Raw genomic sequence first — 20,867 nt, 5'->3', positions numbered from 1 at the left:
GCACACCCAACTAAACCGACCAATAAGGCAGCCCCACTCATCCACCCCACTACGCGCGTTTTTATCGTTGAGTCGGCCAGGCTGTGCTTCTGTCAGGGTTAAGGATCAGCACAAGCAACTTGACACCTGATTTCAACAAACTGGTAAATGACTGCAGTCAGATGCATCATTCTCATTGACATTTTTCTGTTACTTACTGGGTTACTTTGTTTTTCAAATAAATGTGCTTTTTTTTCGTTAAAGACCTTTTATTTTTGCTATTTTAAATATTAATTATTTTACTTAATATACGATGCGGCCCTTTTAAAATTGTTAATTTCTGAATGTGGCCCTTGCACGGAAAAGTTTGCCCACCCCTGGCGTAGAGCGAGCTTTTCATTGTTTTAAACCCCACGCTGTACCTGTCCTGGGAGTGTTTGATGTAGATAGTGAGCAGACAAATATTATTTTTCGACGTGCAGTGCATTATATTTTTATATCACGTAATATAGACTACAGCAGGCGGTGTGGGAGGATGAGATGCATGTTTGGGATTGTGAAAGGGCTGATTTACTCTTTTAGTTTATAATTAATCCTTTTTTCTGATTTTATTGCAGGTTGGATTCGGGAACAGGTGTGAAAAGTAGCAGAAATCCTGACAGCATTGCTGTGTCACAGGTACGACGCTGACCATGTGATTGGTCTCCCCTGGAGCCATCGCCACGGCACCTGCTCTTGTCCCATGAGCCGGTGCTGCCCAAACGGCGGCTCAGAGTAACGCACAGGCTCAGTCAAGGAAACAGCTGGTGTCTGACCCGTGACCCTGCTGCGCCAAAAGTAACTGGGACAAGTTCTGTAGTTGGCCCTGTGATTGCAGATTAAATTTATAGTGAGAAGGGAGGGTTCTAACTGCCCCCAGTACGTCACTGTTAACAGTGAGGGTAAAATGGCGGGAGAATTACCCTGATAATGTTTGACCAGTGGATGGATCTGTTGAAATCTCGTGTTGGTTTCAATCTCCTGGTTTGAAATGCAGTGGGGGTCTCGGAATAAGATTCCCCTATTGAGAGCCTGACTTTGATAACAGAAAGTCCCGCACTGTCGAAGGACAGTCTCGTAGCAATTTGGCAATGAAGAATTGTGGACAGGAGTAGAAGGAGCTCTATTGTGTCCTATCCTGTGCCTTGCCTGTCGTGGGAGTGTTTGATGGGGACAGTGTTGCGGGAGCTTTACTCTGTATCTAACCCTGTGCTGGACCTCTCCTGGGAGTGTTTGATGGGGACAGTGTAGAGGGAGCTTTACTCTGCATTTCACCCCATTCTGTACCTGTTCTATGAGTTTTTGATGGGGACAGTGTAGAGGGAGCTTTACTCTGTATCTAACCCCGCGCTGTACCTGTCCTGGGAGTGTTTGATGGGGACAGTGTAGAGGGAGCTTTACTCTGTATCTAACCCTGTGCTGTACCTGTCCTGGGTGTGTTTGATGGGGACAGTGTAGAGGGAGCTTTACTCTGTATCTAACCCCGTGCTGTATCTGTCCTCGGAGTGTTTGATGGGGACAGTGTAGATGGAGCTTTACTCTGTATCTAACCCCGTGCTGTACCTGTCCTGGGAGTGTTTGTTGGGGACAGTGTAGATGGAGCTTTACTCTGTATCTAACCCCATGCTGTACCTGTCCTGGGAGTGTTTGATGGGGACAGTGTAGAGGGAGCTTTACTCTGTATCTGACCCCGTGCTGTATCTGTCCTGGGAGTGTTTGATGGGGACAGTGTTGAGGGATCTTTCCTCTGTATCTAACCCCGTGCTGTACCTGTCCTGGGAGTGTTTGATGGGACAGTGTAGAGGGAGCTTCACTCTGTATCTAATCCCGTGCTGTACCCGTCCTGGGATTGTTTGATGGGGACAGTGTAGAGCGAGCTTTACATTGTTTTAAACCCCACGCTGTACCTGTTCTGGGAGTGTTCTGATGTAGATAGTGAGCAGTCAAATATTATTCTTCGACGTCCAGTGCATTACATAGAACAGAACAGTACAGCACAGAACAGGCCCTTCGGCCCTCGATGTTGTGCCGAGCAATGATCATCCTACTCAAACCCACGTATCCACCCTATACCCGTAACCCAACGACCCCCCCCCCAACCTTACTTTTTAGGACACTACGGGCAATTTAACATGGCCAATCCACCTCACCCGCACATCTTTGGACTGTGGGAGGAAACCGGAGCACCCGGAGGAAACCCACGCACACACTGGGAGGACGTGCAGACTCCGCACAGACAGTGACCCAGCCGGGACCGAACCTGGGACCCTGGACCTGTTGAAGCATTTACGCTAACCAACATGCTACCGTGCTGCCCCATTTTTATATCACGTAATATAGACGACAGCAGACGGTGTGGGTGAATGAGATGCATGTTTGGGATTGTGAAAGGGCTGATTTACTCTTTCAGTTTATAATTAATCCTTTTTTCTGATTTTATTGCAGGTTGGATTCGGGAACAGGTGTGAAAAGTAGCAGAAATCCTGACAGCATTGCTGTGTCACAGGTACGACGCTGACCATGTGATTGGTCTGCCCTGGAGCCATCGCCACGGCACCTGCTCTTGTGCCATGAGCCGGTGCTGCCCAAACGGCGGCTCAGAGTAACGCACAGGCTCAGTCAAGGAAACAGCTGGTGTCTGACCCGTGACCCTGCTGCGCCAAAAGTAACTGGGACAAGTTCTGTAGTTGGCCCTGTGATTGCAGATTAAATTTATAGTGAGGAGGGAGGGTTCTAACTGCCCCCAGTACGTCACTGTTAACAGTGAGGGTAAAATGGGTAAAACGTGAGGGTAGATGGGGCTATTTAGCACACTGGGCTAAATCGCTGGCTTTGAACGCAAACCAAGCAGGCCAGCAGCACGGTTCAATTCCCGTAACATCCTACTCGTGACAATAAGCGATTTTCATTTTTTTCAAATGGCGGGAGAATGACCCTGATGTTTGACCAGTGGATGGATCTGTTGAAACCTCGTGTTGGTTTCAATCTCCTGGTGTAAAATTCGGTGGGAGTCTCGGAATAAGATTCCCCTATTGAGAGCCTGACTTTGAGAACAGAAAGTCCCGCACTGTCGAAGGACAGTCTCGTAGCAATTTGGCAATGAAGAATTGTGGACAGGAGTAGAGGGAGCTCTATTGTGTCCTATCCTGTGCCTTGCCTGTCCTGGGAGTGTTTGATGGGGACAGTGTAGAGGGACCTTTACTCTGTATCTAACCCCGTGCTGTACCTGTCCTGGGAGTGTTTGATGGGGACAGTGTAGAGGGAGCTTTACTCTGTATCTAACCCCGTGCTGTACCTGTCCTGGGAGTGTTTGATGGGGACAATGTAGAGGGAGCTATACTCTGTATCTAACCCCGTGCTGTACCTGTCCTGGGAGTGTTTGATGGGGACAGTGTAGAGGGAGCTTTACTCTGTATCTAACCCCGTGCTGTACCTGTCCTGGGAGTGTTTGGTGGGGACAGTGTCGGGCGAGCTTTACATTGTTTTAAACCCCGTGCTGTACCTGTCCTGGGAGTGTTTGATGTAGATAGTGAGCAGACCAATATTATTTTTCGACGTCCAGTGGATTACATTTTTATATCACGTAATATAGACTACAGCAGGCGGTGTGGGAGGATGAGGTGCATGTTTGGGATTGTGAAAGGGCTGATTTACTCTTTTAGTTTATAATTAATCCTTTTTTCTGATTTTATTGCAGGTTGGATTCGGGAACAGGTGTGAAAAGTAGCAGAAATCCTGACAGCATTGCTGTGTCACAGGTACGACGCTGACCATGTGATTGGTCTGCCCTGGAGCCATCGCCACGGCACCTGCTCTTGTCCCATGAGCCGGTGCTGCCCAAACGGCGGCTCAGAGTAACGCACAGGCTCAGTCAAGGAAACAGCTGGTGTCTGACCCGTGACCCTGCTGCGCCAAAAGTAACTGGGACAAGTTCTGTAGTTGGCCCTGTGATTGCAGATTAAATTTATAGTGAGACGGGAGGGTTCTAACTGCCCCCTGTGCGTCACTGTTAACAGTGAGGGTAAAATGGCGGGAGAATTACCCTGATAACGTTTGACCAGTGGATGGATCTGTTGAAACCTCGTGTTGGTTTCAATCTCCTGGTGTAAAATGCAGTGCGAGTCTCGGAATAAGATTCCCCTATTGAGAGCCTGACTTTGATAACAGAAAGTCCCGCACTGTCGAAGGACAGTCTCGTAGCAATTTGGCAATGACGAATTGTGGACAGGACTAGAGGGAGCTCTATTGTGTCCTATCCTGTGCCTTGCCTGTCCTGGGAGTATTTGATGGGGACAGTGTTGCGGGAGCTTTACTCTGTATCTAACCCCGTGCTGTACCTGTCCTGGGAGTGTTTGATGGAGCCAGTGCAGAGGGAACTTTGCTCTGCATTTCACCCCATTCTGTACCTGTTCTATGAGTTTTTGAGGGGGACAGTGTAGAGGGAGCTTTACTCTGTATCTAACCCCGTGCGGTACCTGTCCTGGGAGTGTTTGATGGGGCCAGTGTAGAGGGAGCTTTACTCTGTATCTAACCCCGTGCTGTACCTGTCCTGGGAGTGTTTGATGGGGACAGTGTAGAGGGAGCTTTACTCTGTATCTAACCCCGCGCTGTACCTGTCCTGGGAGTGTTTGATGGGGACAGTGTAGAGGGAGCTTTACTCTATCTAACCCTGTGCTGTACCTGTCCTGGGAGTGTTTGATGGGGACAGTGTAGATGGAGCTTTACTCTGTATCTAACCCCGTGCTGTACCTGTCCTGGGAGTGTTTGATGGGGACAGTGTAGAGGGTGCTTTACTCTGTATCTAACCCCGTGCTGTACCTGTCCTGGGAGTGTTTGATGGGGACAGTGTGGAGGGAGCTTTACTCTGTATCTAACCCCGTGCTGTACCTGTCCTGGGAGTGTTTGATGGGGACAGTGTGGAGGGAGCTTTACTCTGTATCTAACCCCGTGCTGTACCTGTCCTGGGAGTGTTTGATGGGGACAGTGTAGAGGGAGCTTTACTCTGTTTCAAACCCTGTGCTGTACCTGTCCTGGGAGTGTTTGATAGGGACAGTGTAGATGGAGCTTTACTCTGTATCTAACCCCGTGCTGTACCTGTCCTGGGAGTGTTTGATGGGGACAGTGGAGAGGGAGCTTTACTCTGTATCTAACCCCGTGCTGTACCTGTCCTGGGAGTGTTTGATGGGGACAGTGTAGAGGGAGCTTTACTCTGTATCTAACCCCGTGCTGTATCTGTCCGGAGAGTGTTTGATGTGGATAGTGTAGAGGGGGCTTTACTCTGTATCTAACCCCGTGCTGTACCTGTCCTGGGAGTGTTTGATGGGGACAGTGTAGATGGAGCTTTACTCTGTATCTAACACCGGGCTGTACCTGTCCTGGGAGTGTTTGATGTAGATAGTGAGCAGACCAATATTATTTTTCGACGTCCAGTGGATTACATTTTCATATCATGTAATATAGACGACAGCAGGCGGTGTGGGAGGATGAGGTGCATGTTTGGGATTGTGAAAGGGCTGATTTACTCTTTTAGTTTATAATTAATCCCTTTTTCTGATTTTATTGCAGGTTGGATTCGGGAACAGGTGTGAAAAGTAGCAGAAATCCTGACAGCATTGCTGTGTCACAGGTACGACGCTGACCATGTGATTGGTCTGCCCTGGAGCCATCGCCACGGCACCTGCTCTTGTCCCATGAGCCGGTGCTGCCCAAACGGCGGCTCAGAGTAACGCACAGGCTCAGTCAAGGAAACAGCTGGTGTCTGACCCGTGACCCTGCTGCGCCAAAAGTAACTGGGACAAGTTCTGTAGTTGGCCCTGTGATTGCAGATTAAACTTATAGTGAGAGGGGAGGGATCTAACTGCCCCCAGTACGTCACTGTTAACAGTGAGGGTAAAATGGGTAAAACGTGAGGGTAGATGGGACTGTTTAGCACACTGGGCTAAATCGCTGGCTTTGAAAGCAAACCAAGCAGGCCAGCAGCACGGTTCAATTCCCGTAACATCCTACTCGTGACAATAAGCGATTTTCATATTTTTTCAAATGGCGGGAGAATGACCCTGATGTTTGACCAGTGGATGGATCTGTTGAAATCTCGTGTTGGTTTCAATCTCCTTGTGTAAAATGCAGTGGGAGTCTCGGAATAAGATTCCCCTATTGAGATCCTGACTTTGATAACAGAAAGTCCCGCACTGTCGAAGGACAGTCTCGTAGCAATTTGGCAATGAAGAATTGTGGACAGGACTAGAGGGAGCTCTATTGTGTCCTATCCTGTGCCTTGCCTGTCCTGGGAGTGTTTGATGGGGACAGTGTAGAGGGAGCTTTACTCTGTATCTAACACCGCGCTGTACCTGTCCTGGGAGTGTTTGATGGGGACAGTGTTGTGGGAGCTTTACTCAGTATCTAACCCTGTGCTGTACCTGTCCTGGGAGTGTTTGATGGGGACAGTGTAGAGGGAGCTTTACTCTGTATCTAACCCCGTGCTGTACCTGTTTTGGGAGTGTTTGATGTAGATAGTGAGCAGACAAATATTATTTTTCGACGTCCAGTGGATTACATTTTTATATCACGTAATATAGACTACAGCAGGAGGTGTGGGAGGATGAGGTTCATGTTTGTGATTGTGAAAGGGCTGATTTACTCTTTTAGTTTATAATTAATCCTTTTTTCTGATTTTATTGCAGGTTGGATTCGGGAACAGGTGTGAAAAGTATCAGAAATCCTGACTGCATTGCTGTGTCACAGGTACGACGCTGACCATGTGATTGGTCTGCACTGGAGCCATCGCCACGGCACCTGCTCTTGTCCCATGAGCCGGTGCTGCCCAAACGGCGGCTCAGAGTAACGCACAGGCTCAGTCAAGGAAACAGCTGGTGTCTGACCCGTGACCCTGCTGCGCCAAAAGTAACTGGGACAAGTTCTGTAGTTGGCCCTGTGATTGCAGATTAAATTTATAGTGAGACGGGAGGGTTCTAACTGCCCCCTGTGCGTCACTGTTAACAGTGAGGGTAAAATGGCGGGAGAATTACCCTGATAACGTTTGACCAGTGGATGGATCTGTTGAAATCTCGTGTTGGTTTCAATCTCCTGGTGTAAAATGCAGTGGGAGTCTCGGAATAAGATTCCCCTATTGAGATCCTGACTTTGATAACAGAAAGTCCCGCACTGTCGAAGGACAGTCTCGTAGCAATTTGGCAATGAAGAATTGTGGACAGGACTAGAGGGAGCTCTATTGTGTCCTATCCTGTGCCTTGCCTGTCGTGGGAGTGTTTGATGGGGACAGTGTAGAGGGAGCTTTGCTCTGCATTTCACCCCGTGCTGTATCTGTCCTGGGAGTGTTTGATGGGGACAGTGTAGATGGAGCTTTGCTCTGCATTTCACCCCATTCTGTACCTGTTCTATGAGTTTTTGATGGGGACAGTGTAGAGGGAGCTTTACTCTGTATCTAACCCCGTGCTGTACCTGTCCTGGGAGTGTTTGATGGGTCCAGTGTAGATGGAGCTTTACTCTGTATCTAACCCCGTGCTGTACCTGTCCTGGGAGTGTTTAATGGGGACAGTGTAGAGGGAGCTCTACTCTGTATCTAACCCCGTGCTGTACCTGTCCTGGGAGTGTTTGATGTAGATAGTGAGCAGACCAATATTATTTTTCGACGTCCAGTTCATTACATTTTTATATCACGTAATATAGACTACAGCAGGCGGTGTGGGAGGATGAGGTGCATGTTTGGGATTGTGAAAGGGCTGATTTACTCTTTTAGTTTATAATTAATCCTTTTTTCTGATTTTATTGCAGGTTGGATTCGGGAACAGGTGTGAAAAGTAGCAGAAATCCTGACAGCATTGCTGTGTCACAGGTACGACGCTGACCATGTGATTGGTCTGCCCTGGAGCCATCGCCACGGCACCTGCTCTTGTCCCATGAGCCGGTGCTGCCCAAACGGCGGCTCAGAGTAACGCACAGGCTCAGTCAAGGAAACAGCTGGTGTCTGACCCGTGACCCTGCTGCGCCAAAAGTAACTGGGACAAGTTCTGTAGTTGGCCCTGTGATTGCAGATTAAATTTATAGTGAGACGGGAGGGTTCTAACTGCCCCCTGTGCGTCACTGTTAACAGTGAGGGTAAAATGGCGGGAGAATTACCCTGATAACGTTTGACCAGTGGATGGATCTGTTGAAACCTCGTGTTGGTTTCAATCTCCTGGTGTAAAATGCAGTGCGAGTCTCGGAATAAGATTCCCCTATTGAGAGCCTGACTTTGATAACAGAAAGTCCCGCACTGTCGAAGGACAGTCTCGTAGCAATTTGGCAATGACGAATTGTGGACAGGACTAGAGGGAGCTCTATTGTGTCCTATCCTGTGCCTTGCCTGTCCTGGGAGTATTTGATGGGGACAGTGTTGCGGGAGCTTTACTCTGTATCTAACCCCGTGCTGTACCTGTCCTGGGAGTGTTTGATGGAGCCAGTGCAGAGGGAACTTTGCTCTGCATTTCACCCCATTCTGTACCTGTTCTATGAGTTTTTGAGGGGGACAGTGTAGAGGGAGCTTTACTCTGTATCTAACCCCGTGCGGTACCTGTCCTGGGAGTGTTTGATGGGGACAGTGGAGAGGGAGCTTTACTCTGTATCTAACCCCGTGCTGTACCTGTCCTGGGAGTGTTTGATGGGGACAGTGGAGAGGGAGCTTTACTCTGTATCTAACCCCGTGCTGTATCTGTCCGGAGAGTGTTTGATGGGGACAGTGCAGAGGGAACTTTACTCTGTATCTAACCCCGTGCTGTACCTGTCCTGGGAGTGTTTGATGGGGACAGTGTAGATGGAGCTTTACTCTGTATCTAACACCGGGCTGTACCTGTCCTGGGAGTGTTTGATGTAGATAGTGAGCAGACCAATATTATTTTTCGACGTCCAGTGGATTACATTTTCATATCATGTAATATAGACGACAGCAGGCGGTGTGGGAGGATGAGGTGCATGTTTGGGATTGTGAAAGGGCTGATTTACTCTTTTAGTTTATAATTAATCCCTTTTTCTGATTTTATTGCAGGTTGGATTCGGGAACAGGTGTGAAAAGTAGCAGAAATCCTGACAGCATTGCTGTGTCACAGGTACGACGCTGACCATGTGATTGGTCTGCCCTGGAGCCATCGCCACGGCACCTGCTCTTGTCCCATGAGCCGGTGCTGCCCAAACGGCGGCTCAGAGTAACGCACAGGCTCAGTCAAGGAAACAGCTGGTGTCTGACCCGTGACCCTGCTGCGCCAAAAGTAACTGGGACAAGTTCTGTAGTTGGCCCTGTGATTGCAGATTAAACTTATAGTGAGAGGGGAGGGATCTAACTGCCCCCAGTACGTCACTGTTAACAGTGAGGGTAAAATGGGTAAAACGTGAGGGTAGATGGGACTGTTTAGCACACTGGGCTAAATCGCTGGCTTTGAAAGCAAACCAAGCAGGCCAGCAGCACGGTTCAATTCCCGTAACATCCTACTCGTGACAATAAGCGATTTTCATATTTTTTCAAATGGCGGGAGAATGACCCTGATGTTTGACCAGTGGATGGATCTGTTGAAATCTCGTGTTGGTTTCAATCTCCTTGTGTAAAATGCAGTGGGAGTCTCGGAATAAGATTCCCCTATTGAGATCCTGACTTTGATAACAGAAAGTCCCGCACTGTCGAAGGACAGTCTCGTAGCAATTTGGCAATGAAGAATTGTGGACAGGACTAGAGGGAGCTCTATTGTGTCCTATCCTGTGCCTTGCCTGTCCTGGGAGTGTTTGATGGGGACAGTGTAGAGGGAGCTTTACTCTGTATCTAACACCGCGCTGTACCTGTCCTGGGAGTGTTTGATGGGGACAGTGTTGTGGGAGCTTTACTCAGTATCTAACCCTGTGCTGTACCTGTCCTGGGAGTGTTTGATGGGGACAGTGTAGAGGGAGCTTTACTCTGTATCTAACCCCGTGCTGTACCTGTTTTGGGAGTGTTTGATGTAGATAGTGAGCAGACAAATATTATTTTTCGACGTCCAGTGGATTACATTTTTATATCACGTAATATAGACTACAGCAGGAGGTGTGGGAGGATGAGGTTCATGTTTGTGATTGTGAAAGGGCTGATTTACTCTTTTAGTTTATAATTAATCCTTTTTCTGATTTTATTGCAGGTTGGATTCGGGAACAGGTGTGAAAAGTATCAGAAATCCTGACTGCATTGCTGTGTCACAGGTACGACGCTGACCATGTGATTGGTCTGCACTGGAGCCATCGCCACGGCACCTGCTCTTGTCCCATGAGCCGGTGCTGCCCAAACGGCGGCTCAGAGTAACGCACAGGCTCAGTCAAGGAAACAGCTGGTGTCTGACCCGTGACCCTGCTGCGCCAAAAGTAACTGGGACAAGTTCTGTAGTTGGCCCTGTGATTGCAGATTAAATTTATAGTGAGACGGGAGGGTTCTAACTGCCCCCTGTGCGTCACTGTTAACAGTGAGGGTAAAATGGCGGGAGAATTACCCTGATAACGTTTGACCAGTGGATGGATCTGTTGAAATCTCGTGTTGGTTTCAATCTCCTGGTGTAAAATGCAGTGGGAGTCTCGGAATAAGATTCCCCTATTGAGATCCTGACTTTGATAACAGAAAGTCCCGCACTGTCGAAGGACAGTCTCGTAGCAATTTGGCAATGAAGAATTGTGGACAGGACTAGAGGGAGCTCTATTGTGTCCTATCCTGTGCCTTGCCTGTCGTGGGAGTGTTTGATGGGGACAGTGTAGAGGGAGCTTTGCTCTGCATTTCACCCCGTGCTGTATCTGTCCTGGGAGTGTTTGATGGGGACAGTGTAGATGGAGCTTTGCTCTGCATTTCACCCCATTCTGTACCTGTTCTATGAGTTTTTGATGGGGACAGTGTAGAGGGAGCTTTACTCTGTATCTAACCCCGTGCTGTACCTGTCCTGGGAGTGTTTGATGGGTCCAGTGTAGATGGAGCTTTACTCTGTATCTAACCCCGTGCTGTACCTGTCCTGGGAGTGTTTGATGGGGACAGTGTAGAGGGAGCTTTACTCTGTATCTAACCCCGTGCTGTACCTGTCCTGGGAGTGTTTGATGTAGATAGTGAGCAGACCAATATTATTTTTCGACGTCCAGTTCATTACATTTTTATATCACGTAATATAGACTACAGCAGGCGGTGTGGGAGGATGAGGTGCATGTTTGGGATTGTGAAAGGGCTGATTTACTCTTTTAGTTTATAATTAATCCTTTTTTCTGATTTTATTGCAGGTTGGATTCGGGAACAGGTGTGAAAAGTAGCAGAAATCCTGACAGCATTGCTGTGTCACAGGTACGACGCTGACCATGTGATTGGTCTGCCCTGGAGCCATCGCCACGGCACCTGCTCTTGTCCCATGAGCCGGTGCTGCCCAAACGGCGGCTCAGAGTAACGCACAGGCTCAGTCAAGGAAACAGCTGGTGTCTGACCCGTGACCCTGCTGCGCCAAAAGTAACTGGGACAAGTTCTGTAGTTGGCCCTGTGATTGCAGATTAAATTTATAGTGAGACGGGAGGGTTCTAACTGCCCCCTGTGCGTCACTGTTAACAGTGAGGGTAAAATGGCGGGAGAATTACCCTGATAACGTTTGACCAGTGGATGGATCTGTTGAAACCTCGTGTTGGTTTCAATCTCCTGGTGTAAAATGCAGTGCGAGTCTCGGAATAAGATTCCCCTATTGAGAGCCTGACTTTGATAACAGAAAGTCCCGCACTGTCGAAGGACAGTCTCGTAGCAATTTGGCAATGACGAATTGTGGACAGGACTAGAGGGAGCTCTATTGTGTCCTATCCTGTGCCTTGCCTGTCCTGGGAGTATTTGATGGGGACAGTGTTGCGGGAGCTTTACTCTGTATCTAACCCCGTGCTGTACCTGTCCTGGGAGTGTTTGATGGAGCCAGTGCAGAGGGAACTTTGCTCTGCATTTCACCCCATTCTGTACCTGTTCTATGAGTTTTTGAGGGGGACAGTGTAGAGGGAGCTTTACTCTGTATCTAACCCCGTGCGGTACCTGTCCTGGGAGTGTTTGATGGGGCCAGTGTAGAGGGAGCTTTACTCTGTATCTAACCCCGTGCTGTACCTGTCCTGGGAGTGTTTGATGGGGACAGTGTAGAGGGAGCTTTACTCTGTATCTAACCCCGCGCTGTACCTGTCCTGGGAGTGTTTGATGGGGACAGTGTAGAGGGAGCTTTACTCTATCTAACCCTGTGCTGTACCTGTCCTGGGAGTGTTTGATGGGGACAGTGTAGATGGAGCTTTACTCTGTATCTAACCCCGTGCTGTACCTGTCCTGGGAGTGTTTGATGGGGACAGTGTAGAGGGTGCTTTACTCTGTATCTAACCCCGTGCTGTACCTGTCCTGGGAGTGTTTGATGGGGACAGTGTGGAGGGAGCTTTACTCTGTATCTAACCCCGTGCTGTACCTGTCCTGGGAGTGTTTGATGGGGACAGTGTGGAGGGAGCTTTACTCTGTATCTAACCCCGTGCTGTACCTGTCCTGGGAGTGTTTGATGGGGACAGTGTAGAGGGAGCTTTACTCTGTTTCAAACCCTGTGCTGTACCTGTCCTGGGAGTGTTTGATAGGGACAGTGTAGAGGGAGCTTTACTCTGTTTCAAACCCTGTGCTGTACCTGTCCTGGGAGTGTTTGATAGGGACAGTGTAGATGGAGCTTTACTCTGTATCTAACCCCGTGCTGTACCTGTCCTGGGAGTGTTTGATGGGGACAGTGGAGAGGGAGCTTTACTCTGTATCTAACCCCGTGCTGTACCTGTCCTGGGAGTGTTTGATGGGGACAGTGGAGAGGGAGCTTTACTCTGTATCTAACCCCGTGCTGTATCTGTCCGGAGAGTGTTTGATGGGGACAGTGCAGAGGGAACTTTACTCTGTATCTAACCCCGTGCTGTACCTGTCCTGGGAGTGTTTGATGGGGACAGTGTAGATGGAGCTTTACTCTGTATCTAACCCCGGGCTGTACCTGTCCTGGGAGTGTTTGATGTAGATAGTGAGCAGACCAATATTATTTTTCGACGTCCAGTGGATTACATTTTCATATCATGTAATATAGACGACAGCAGGCGGTGTGGGAGGATGAGGTGCATGTTTGGGATTGTGAAAGGGCTGATTTACTCTTTTAGTTTATAATTAATCCCTTTTTCTGATTTTATTGCAGGTTGGATTCGGGAACAGGTGTGAAAAGTAGCAGAAATCCTGACAGCATTGCTGTGTCACAGGTACGACGCTGACCATGTGATTGGTCTGCCCTGGAGCCATCGCCACGGCACCTGCTCTTGTCCCATGAGCCGGTGCTGCCCAAACGGCGGCTCAGAGTAACGCACAGGCTCAGTCAAGGAAACAGCTGGTGTCTGACCCGTGACCCTGCTGCGCCAAAAGTAACTGGGACAAGTTCTGTAGTTGGCCCTGTGATTGCAGATTAAACTTATAGTGAGAGGGGAGGGATCTAACTGCCCCCAGTACGTCACTGTTAACAGTGAGGGTAAAATGGGTAAAACGTGAGGGTAGATGGGGCTATTTAGCACACTGGGCTAAATCGCTGGCTTTGAAAGCAAACCAAGCAGGCCAGCAGCACGGTTCAATTCCCGTAACATCCTACTCGTGACAATAAGCGATTTTCATATTTTTTCAAATGGCGGGAGAATGACCCTGATGTTTGACCAGTGGATGGATCTGTTGAAATCTCGTGTTGGTTTCAATCTCCTTGTGTAAAATGCAGTGGGAGTCTCGGAATAAGATTCCCCTATTGAGATCCTGACTTTGATAACAGAAAGTCCCGCACTGTCGAAGGACAGTCTCGTAGCAATTTGGCAATGAAGAATTGTGGACAGGACTAGAGGGAGCTCTATTGTGTCCTATCCTGTGCCTTGCCTGTCGTGGGAGTGTTTGATGGGGACAGTGTAGAGGGAGCTTTACTCTGTATCTAACACCGCGCTGTACCTGTCCTGGGAGTGTTTGATGGGGACAGTGTTGTGGGAGCTTTACTCAGTATCTAACCCTGTGCTGTACCTGTCCTGGGAGTGTTTGATGGGGACAGTGTAGAGGGAGCTTTACTCTGTATCTAACCCCGTGCTGTACCTGTTTTGGGAGTGTTTGATGTAGATAGTGAGCAGACAAATATTATTTTTCGACGTCCAGTGGATTACATTTTTATATCACGTAATATAGACTACAGCAGGAGGTGTGGGAGGATGAGGTTCATGTTTGTGATTGTGAAAGGGCTGATTTACTCTTTTAGTTTATAATTAATCCTTTTTTCTGATTTTATTGCAGGTTGGATTCGGGAACAGGTGTGAAAAGTATCAGAAATCCTGACTGCATTGCTGTGTCACAGGTACGACGCTGACCATGTGATTGGTCTGCACTGGAGCCATCGCCACGGCACCTGCTCTTGTCCCATGAGCCGGTGCTGCCCAAACGGCGGCTCAGAGTAACGCACAGGCTCAGTCAAGGAAACAGCTGGTGTCTGACCCGTGACCCTGCTGCGCCAAAAGTAACTGGGACAAGTTCTGTAGTTGGCCCTGTGATTGCAGATTAAATTTATAGTGAGACGGGAGGGTTCTAACTGCCCCCTGTGCGTCACTGTTAACAGTGAGGGTAAAATGGCGGGAGAATTACCCTGATAACGTTTGACCAGTGGATGGATCTGTTGAAATCTCGTGTTGGTTTCAATCTCCTGGTGTAAAATGCAGTGGGAGTCTCGGAATAAGATTCCCCTATTGAGATCCTGACTTTGATAACAGAAAGTCCCGCACTGTCGAAGGACAGTCTCGTAGCAATTTGGCAATGAAGAATTGTGGACAGGACTAGAGGGAGCTCTATTGTGTCCTATCCTGTGCCTTGCCTGTCGTGGGAGTGTTTGATGGGGACAGTGTAGAGGGAGCTTTGCTCTGCATTTCACCCCGTGCTGTATCTGTCCTGGGAGTGTTTGATGGGGACAGTGTAGATGGAGCTTTGCTCTGCATTTCACCCCATTCTGTACCTGTTCTATGAGTTTTTGATGGGGACAGTGTAGAGGGAGCTTTACTCTGTATCTAACCCCGTGCTGTACCTGTCCTGGGAGTGTTTGATGGGGCCAGTGTAGATGGAGCTTTACTCTGTATCTAACCCCGTGCTGTACCTGTCCTGGGAGTGTTTGATGGGGACAGTGTAGATGGAGCTTTACTCTGTATCTAACCCCGTGCTGTACCTGTCCTGGGAGTGTTTGATGTAGATAGTGAGCAGACCAATATTATTTTTCGACGTCCAGTTCATTACATTTTTATATCACGTAATATAGACTACAGCAGGCGGTGTGGGAGGATGAGGTGCATGTTTGGGATTGTGAAAGGGCTGATTTACTCTTTTAGTTTATAATTAATCCTTTTTTCTGATTTTATTGCAGGTTGGATTCGGGAACAGGTGTGAAAAGTAGCAGAAATCCTGACAGCATTGCTGTGTCACAGGTACGACGCTGACCATGTGATTGGTCTGCCCTGGAGCCATCGCCACGGCACCTGCTCTTGTCCCATGAGCCGGTGCTGCCCAAACGGCGGCTCAGAGTAACGCACAGGCTCAGTCAAGGAAACAGCTGGTGTCTGACCCGTGACCCTGCTGCGCCAAAAGTAACTGGGACAAGTTCTGTAGTTGGCCCTGTGATTGCAGATTAAATTTATAGTGAGGAGGGAGGGTTCTAACTTCCCCTGTGCGTCACTGTTAACAGTGAGGGTAAAATGGCAGAGAATAACCCTGATAATGTTTGACAAGTGGATGGATCTGTTCAGACCTCGTGTTGGTTTCAATCTCCTGGTGTGAAATGCAGTGGGAGTCTCGGAATAAGATTCCCCTATTGAGAGCCTGACTTTGAGAACAGAAAGTCCCGCACTGTCGAAGGACAGTCACCAAGCAATTTGGCAATGAAGAATTGTGGACAGGAGTAGAGGGAGCTCTATTGTGTCCAACCCTGTGCCTTGCCTGTCGTGGGAGTGTTTGATGGGGACAGTGTAGAGGGAGCTTTACTCTGTATCTAACCCCGTGCTGTACCTGTCCTGGGAGTGTTTGATGGGGACAGTGTAGAGGGAGCTTTACTTTGTATCTAACCCCGTGCTGTACCTGTCCTGGGAGTGTTTGATGGGGACAGTGTAGAGGGAGCTTTACTCTGTATCTAACCCCGTGCTGTACCTGTCCTGGGAGTGTTTGATGGGGACAGTGCAGAGGGAGCTTTACTCTGTATCTAACCCCGTGCTGTACCTGTCGTGGGAGTGTTTGATGGGGACAGTGTAGAGGGAGCTATACTCTGTATCTAACCCCGTGCTGTACCTGTCCTGGCAGTGTTTGATGGGTACAGTGTAGAGGGAGCTATACTCTGTATCTAACCCCGCGCTGTACCTTTTATTGGGAGTAATTGATGGGGACAGTGTTGCGGGAGCTTTACTCTGTATCTCACCCCGTGCTGTACCTGTCCTGGGAGTGTTTGATGGGGACAGTGTAGAGGGAGGTTTACTCTGTATCTAACCCCGTGCTGTACCTGTCCTGGGAGTATTTGATGGGGACAGTGTAGAGTGAGCTTTATTCTGTATGTAAACCCGGGCTGTACCTGTCGTGGGAGTGTTTGATGGGGACAGTGTAGAGGGAGCTATTCTCTGTATCTAACCCCGTGCTGTACCTGTCCTGGGAGTGTTTGATGGGGACAGTGTAGAGGGAGCTATACTCTGTATCTAACTCCGCGCTGTCCCTTTTATTGGGAGTATTTGATGGGGACAGTGTTGCGGGAGCTTTACTCTGTATCTAACCCCGTGCTGTAACTGTCCTGGGAGTGTTTGATGGGGACAGTGCAGAGGGAGGTTTACTCTGTATCTAACCTCGTGCTGTACCTGTCCTGGGAGTATTTTCTGGGGACAGTGTGGAGGGAGCTTTACTCTGTATTAAATCCCGTGCTGTACCTTTTATTGGGAGTGTTTGATGGGGACAGTGTTGCGGGAGCTTTACTCTGCATTTCACCCCGTGCTCTACCTGTCCTGGGTGTGTTTGATGGGGACAGTGTCGAGGGAGCTTTACTCTGTATCTAACCCTGTGCTGTACCTGTCCTGGGAGTGTTTGATGGGGACAGTGTAGAGGGAGCTTTACTCTGTATCTAACCCCGTGCTGTACCTGTCCTGGGAGTGTTTGATGTAGATAGTGAGCAGACCAATATTATTTTTCGACGTCCAGTGGATTACATTTTTATATCACGTAATATAGACTACAGCAGGCGGTGTGGGAGGATGAGGTGCATGTTTGGGATTGTGAAAGGGCTGATTTACTCTTTTAGTTTATAATTAATCCTTTTTTCTGATTTTATTGCAGGTTGGATTCGGGAACAGGTGTGAAAAGTAGCAGAAATCCTGACAGCATTGCTGTGTCACAGGTACGACGCTGACCATGTGATTGGTCTCCCCTGGAGCCATCGCCACGGCACCTGCTCTTGTCCCATGAGCCGGTGCTGCCCAAACGGCGGCTCAGAGTAACGCACAGACTCAGTCAAGGAAACAGCTGGTGTCTGACCCGTGACCCTGCTGCGCCAAAAGTAACTGGGACAAGTTCTGTAGTTGGCCCTGTGATTGCAGATTAAATTTATTGTGAGAAGGGAGGGTTCTAACTGCCCCCTGTGCGTCACTGTTAACAGTGAGGGTAAAATGGCGGGAGAATAACCCTGATAATGTTTGACCAGTGGGTGGATCTGTTGAAACCTCGTGTTGGTTTCAATCTCCTTGTGTGAAATGCAGTGGGGGTCTCGGAATAAGATTCCCCTATTGAGAGCCTGACTTTGATAACAGAAAGTCAGCCCCGCACTGTCGACGGACAGTCACCTAGCAATTTGGCAATGAAGAATTGTGGACAGGAGTAGAGGGAGCTCTATTGTGTCCTATCCTGTGCCTTGCCTGTCGTGGGAGTGTTTGATGGGGACAGTGTTGCGGGAGCTTTACTCTGTATCTAACACCGCGCTGTACCTGTCCTGGGAGTGTTTGATGGGGACAGTGTAGAGGGAGCTTTACTCTGTAACTAACCCCGTGCTGTACCTGTCCTGGGAGTGTTTGATGGGGACAGTGTAGAGGGAGCTTTACTCTGTATCTAACCCCGTGCTGTACCTGTCGTGGGAGTGTTTGATGGGGACAGTGTAGAGGGAGCTACACTCTGTATCTAACCCCGTGCTGTACCTGTCCTGGGAGTGTTTGATGGGGACAGTGTAGAGGGAGCTATACTCTGTATCTAACCCCGCGCTGTACCTTTTATTGGGAGTAATTGATGGGGACAGTGTTGCGGGAGCTTTACTCTGTATCTAACCCCGTGCTGTACCTGTCCTGGGAGTGTTTGATGGGGACAGTGTAGAGGGAGGTTTACTCTGTATCTAACCCCGTGCTGTACCTGTCCTGGGAGTATTTGATGGGGACAGTGTAGAGTGAGCTTTATTCTGTATCTAAACCCGGGCTGTACCTGTCGTGGGAGTGTTTGATGGGGACAGTGTAGTGGGAGCTATTCTCTGTATCTAACCCCGTGCTGTACCTGTCCTGGGAGTGTTTGATGGGGACAGTGTAGAGGGAGCTATACTCTGTATCTAACTCCGCGCTGTACCTTTTATTGGGAGTATTTCATGGGGACAGTGTTGCGGGAGCTTTACTCTGTATCTAACCCCGTGCTGTAACTGTCCTGGGAGTGTTTAATGGGGACAGTGTAGAGGGAGGTTTACTCTGTATCTAACCTCGTGCTGTACCTGTCCTGGGAGTATTTTCTGGGGACAGTGTGGAGGGAGCTTTACTCTGTATTAAATCCCGTGCTGTACCTTTTATTGGGAGTGTTTGATGGGGACAGTGTTGCGGGAGCTTTACTCTGCATTTCACCCCGTGCTCTACCTGTCCTGGGTGTGTTTGATGGGGACAGTGTCGAGGGAGCTTTACTCTGTATCTAACCTGTGCTGTACCTGTCCTGGGAGTGTTTGATGGGGACAGTGTTGCGGGAGCTTTACTCTGTATCTAACACCGCGCTGTACCTGTCCTGGGAGTGTTTGATGGGGACAGTGTAGAGGGAGCTTTACTCTGTAACTAACCCCGTGCTGTACCTGTCCTGGGAGTGTTTGATGGGGACAGTGTAGAGGGAGCTTTACTCTGTATCTAACCCCGTGCTGTACCTGTCGTGGGAGTGTTTGATGGGGACAGTGTAGAGGGAGCTACACTCTGTATCTAACCCCGTGCTGTACCTGTCCTGGGAGTGTTTGATGGGGACAGTGTAGAGGGAGCTATACTCTGTATCTAACCCCGCGCTGTACCTTTTATTGGGAGTAATTGATGGGGACAGTGTCGAGGGAGCTTTACTCTGTATCTAACCCCGTGCTGTACCTGTCCTGGGAGTGTTTGATTGGGACAGTGTAGAGGGAGCTTTACTCTGTATCTAACCCTGTGCTGTACCTGTCCTGGGAGTGTTTGATGGGGACAGTGTAGATGGAGCTTTACTCTGTATCTAACCCAGTGCTGTACCTGTCCTGGGAGTGTTTGATGGGGACAGTGTAGAGGGAGCTTTACTCTGTATCTAACCCCGTGCTGTACCTGTCCTGGGAGTGTTTGATGTAGATAGTGAGCAGACCAATATTATTTTTCGACGTGCATTGCATTACATTTTTATATCAAGTAATATAGACTACAGCAGGCTGTGTGGGAGGATGAGGTGCATGTTTGGGATTGTGAAAGGGCTGATTTACTCTTTTAGTTTATAATTAATCCCTTTTTCTGATTTTATTGCAGGTTGGATTCGGGAACAGGTGTGAAAAGTAGCAGAAATCCTGACTGCATTGCTGTGTCACAGGTACGACGCTGACCATGTGATTGGTCTGCCCTGGAGCCATCGCCACGGCACCTGCTCTTGTCCCATGAGCCGGTGCTGCCCAAACGGCGGCTCAGAGTAACGCACAGGCTCAGTCAAGGAAACAGCTGGTGTCTGACCCGTGACCCTGCTGCGCCAAAAGTAACTGGGACAAGTTCTGTAGTTGGCCCTGTGATTGCAGATTAAATTTATTGTGAGAAGGGAGGGTTCTAACTGCCCCCTGTGCGTCACTGTTAACAGTGAGGGTAAAATGGCGGGAGAATAACCCTGATAATGTTTGACCAGTGGGTGGATCTGTTGAAACCTCGTGTTGGTTTCAATCTCCTTGTGTGAAATGCAGTGGGAGTCTCGGAATAAGATTCCCCTATTGAGAGCCTGACTTTGATAACAGAAAGTCAGCCCCGCACTGTCGACGGACAGTCACCTAGCAATTTGGCAATGAAGAATTGTGGACAGGAGTAGAGGGAGCTCTATTGTGTCCTATCCTGTGCCTTGCCTGTCGTGGGAGTGTTTGATGGGGACAGTGTTGCGGGAGCTTTACTCTGTATCTAACACCGCGCTGTACCTGTCCTGGGAGTGTTTGATGGGGACAGTGTAGAGGGAGCTTTACTCTGTAACTAACCCCGTGCTGTACCTGTCCTGGGAGTGTTTGATGGGGACAGTGTAGAGGGAGCTTTACTCTGTATCTAACCCCGTGCTGTACCTGTCGTGGGAGTGTTTGATGGGGACAGTGTAGAGGGAGCTACACTCTGTATCTAACCCCGTGCTGTACCTGTCCTGGGAGTGTTTGATGGGGACAGTGTAGAGGGAGCTATACTCTGTATCTAACCCCGCGCTGTACCTTTTATTGGGAGTAATTGATGGGGACAGTGTTGCGGGAGCTTTACTCTGTATCTAACCCCGTGCTGTACCTGTCCTGGGAGTGTTTGATGGGGACAGTGTAGAGGGAGGTTTACTCTGTATCTAACCCCGT

General features: G+C 49.0%; 1 long non-coding RNA gene across 19 annotated transcripts in view; it reads left to right on the top strand.

The window, feature by feature from the left end:
- Positions 1 to 20,867, top strand: part of LOC119958358 — a 48,342-nt gene that overhangs the window by 9,270 nt on the left and 18,205 nt on the right. For 14 of the 19 annotated variants that reach the window (XR_005459012.1, XR_005459008.1, XR_005459015.1 and 11 more), the window contains 14 exons: positions 597 to 657; positions 2,464 to 2,524; positions 3,716 to 3,776; positions 5,584 to 5,644; positions 6,699 to 6,759; positions 7,810 to 7,870; positions 9,059 to 9,119; positions 10,173 to 10,233; positions 11,284 to 11,344; positions 13,221 to 13,281; positions 14,336 to 14,396; positions 15,447 to 15,507; positions 17,387 to 17,447; positions 19,816 to 19,876. This is a non-coding gene — a long non-coding RNA (uncharacterized LOC119958358). The remainder of the gene's footprint in view (positions 1 to 596; positions 658 to 2,463; positions 2,525 to 3,715; positions 3,777 to 5,583; positions 5,645 to 6,698; positions 6,760 to 7,809; positions 7,871 to 9,058; positions 9,120 to 10,172; positions 10,234 to 11,283; positions 11,345 to 13,220; positions 13,282 to 14,335; positions 14,397 to 15,446; positions 15,508 to 17,386; positions 17,448 to 19,815; positions 19,877 to 20,867) is intronic. The other 5 variants (XR_005459016.1, XR_005459013.1, XR_005459011.1 and 2 more) reach the window with 4 other exon arrangements.

Source organism: Scyliorhinus canicula, chromosome 29 (assembly GCF_902713615.1).
Source record: "Scyliorhinus canicula chromosome 29, sScyCan1.1, whole genome shotgun sequence".
Classification (NCBI taxonomy): Eukaryota; Metazoa; Chordata; class Chondrichthyes; order Carcharhiniformes; family Scyliorhinidae; genus Scyliorhinus; species Scyliorhinus canicula.
This window is presented reverse-complemented; position numbering and strand designations above follow the sequence as displayed.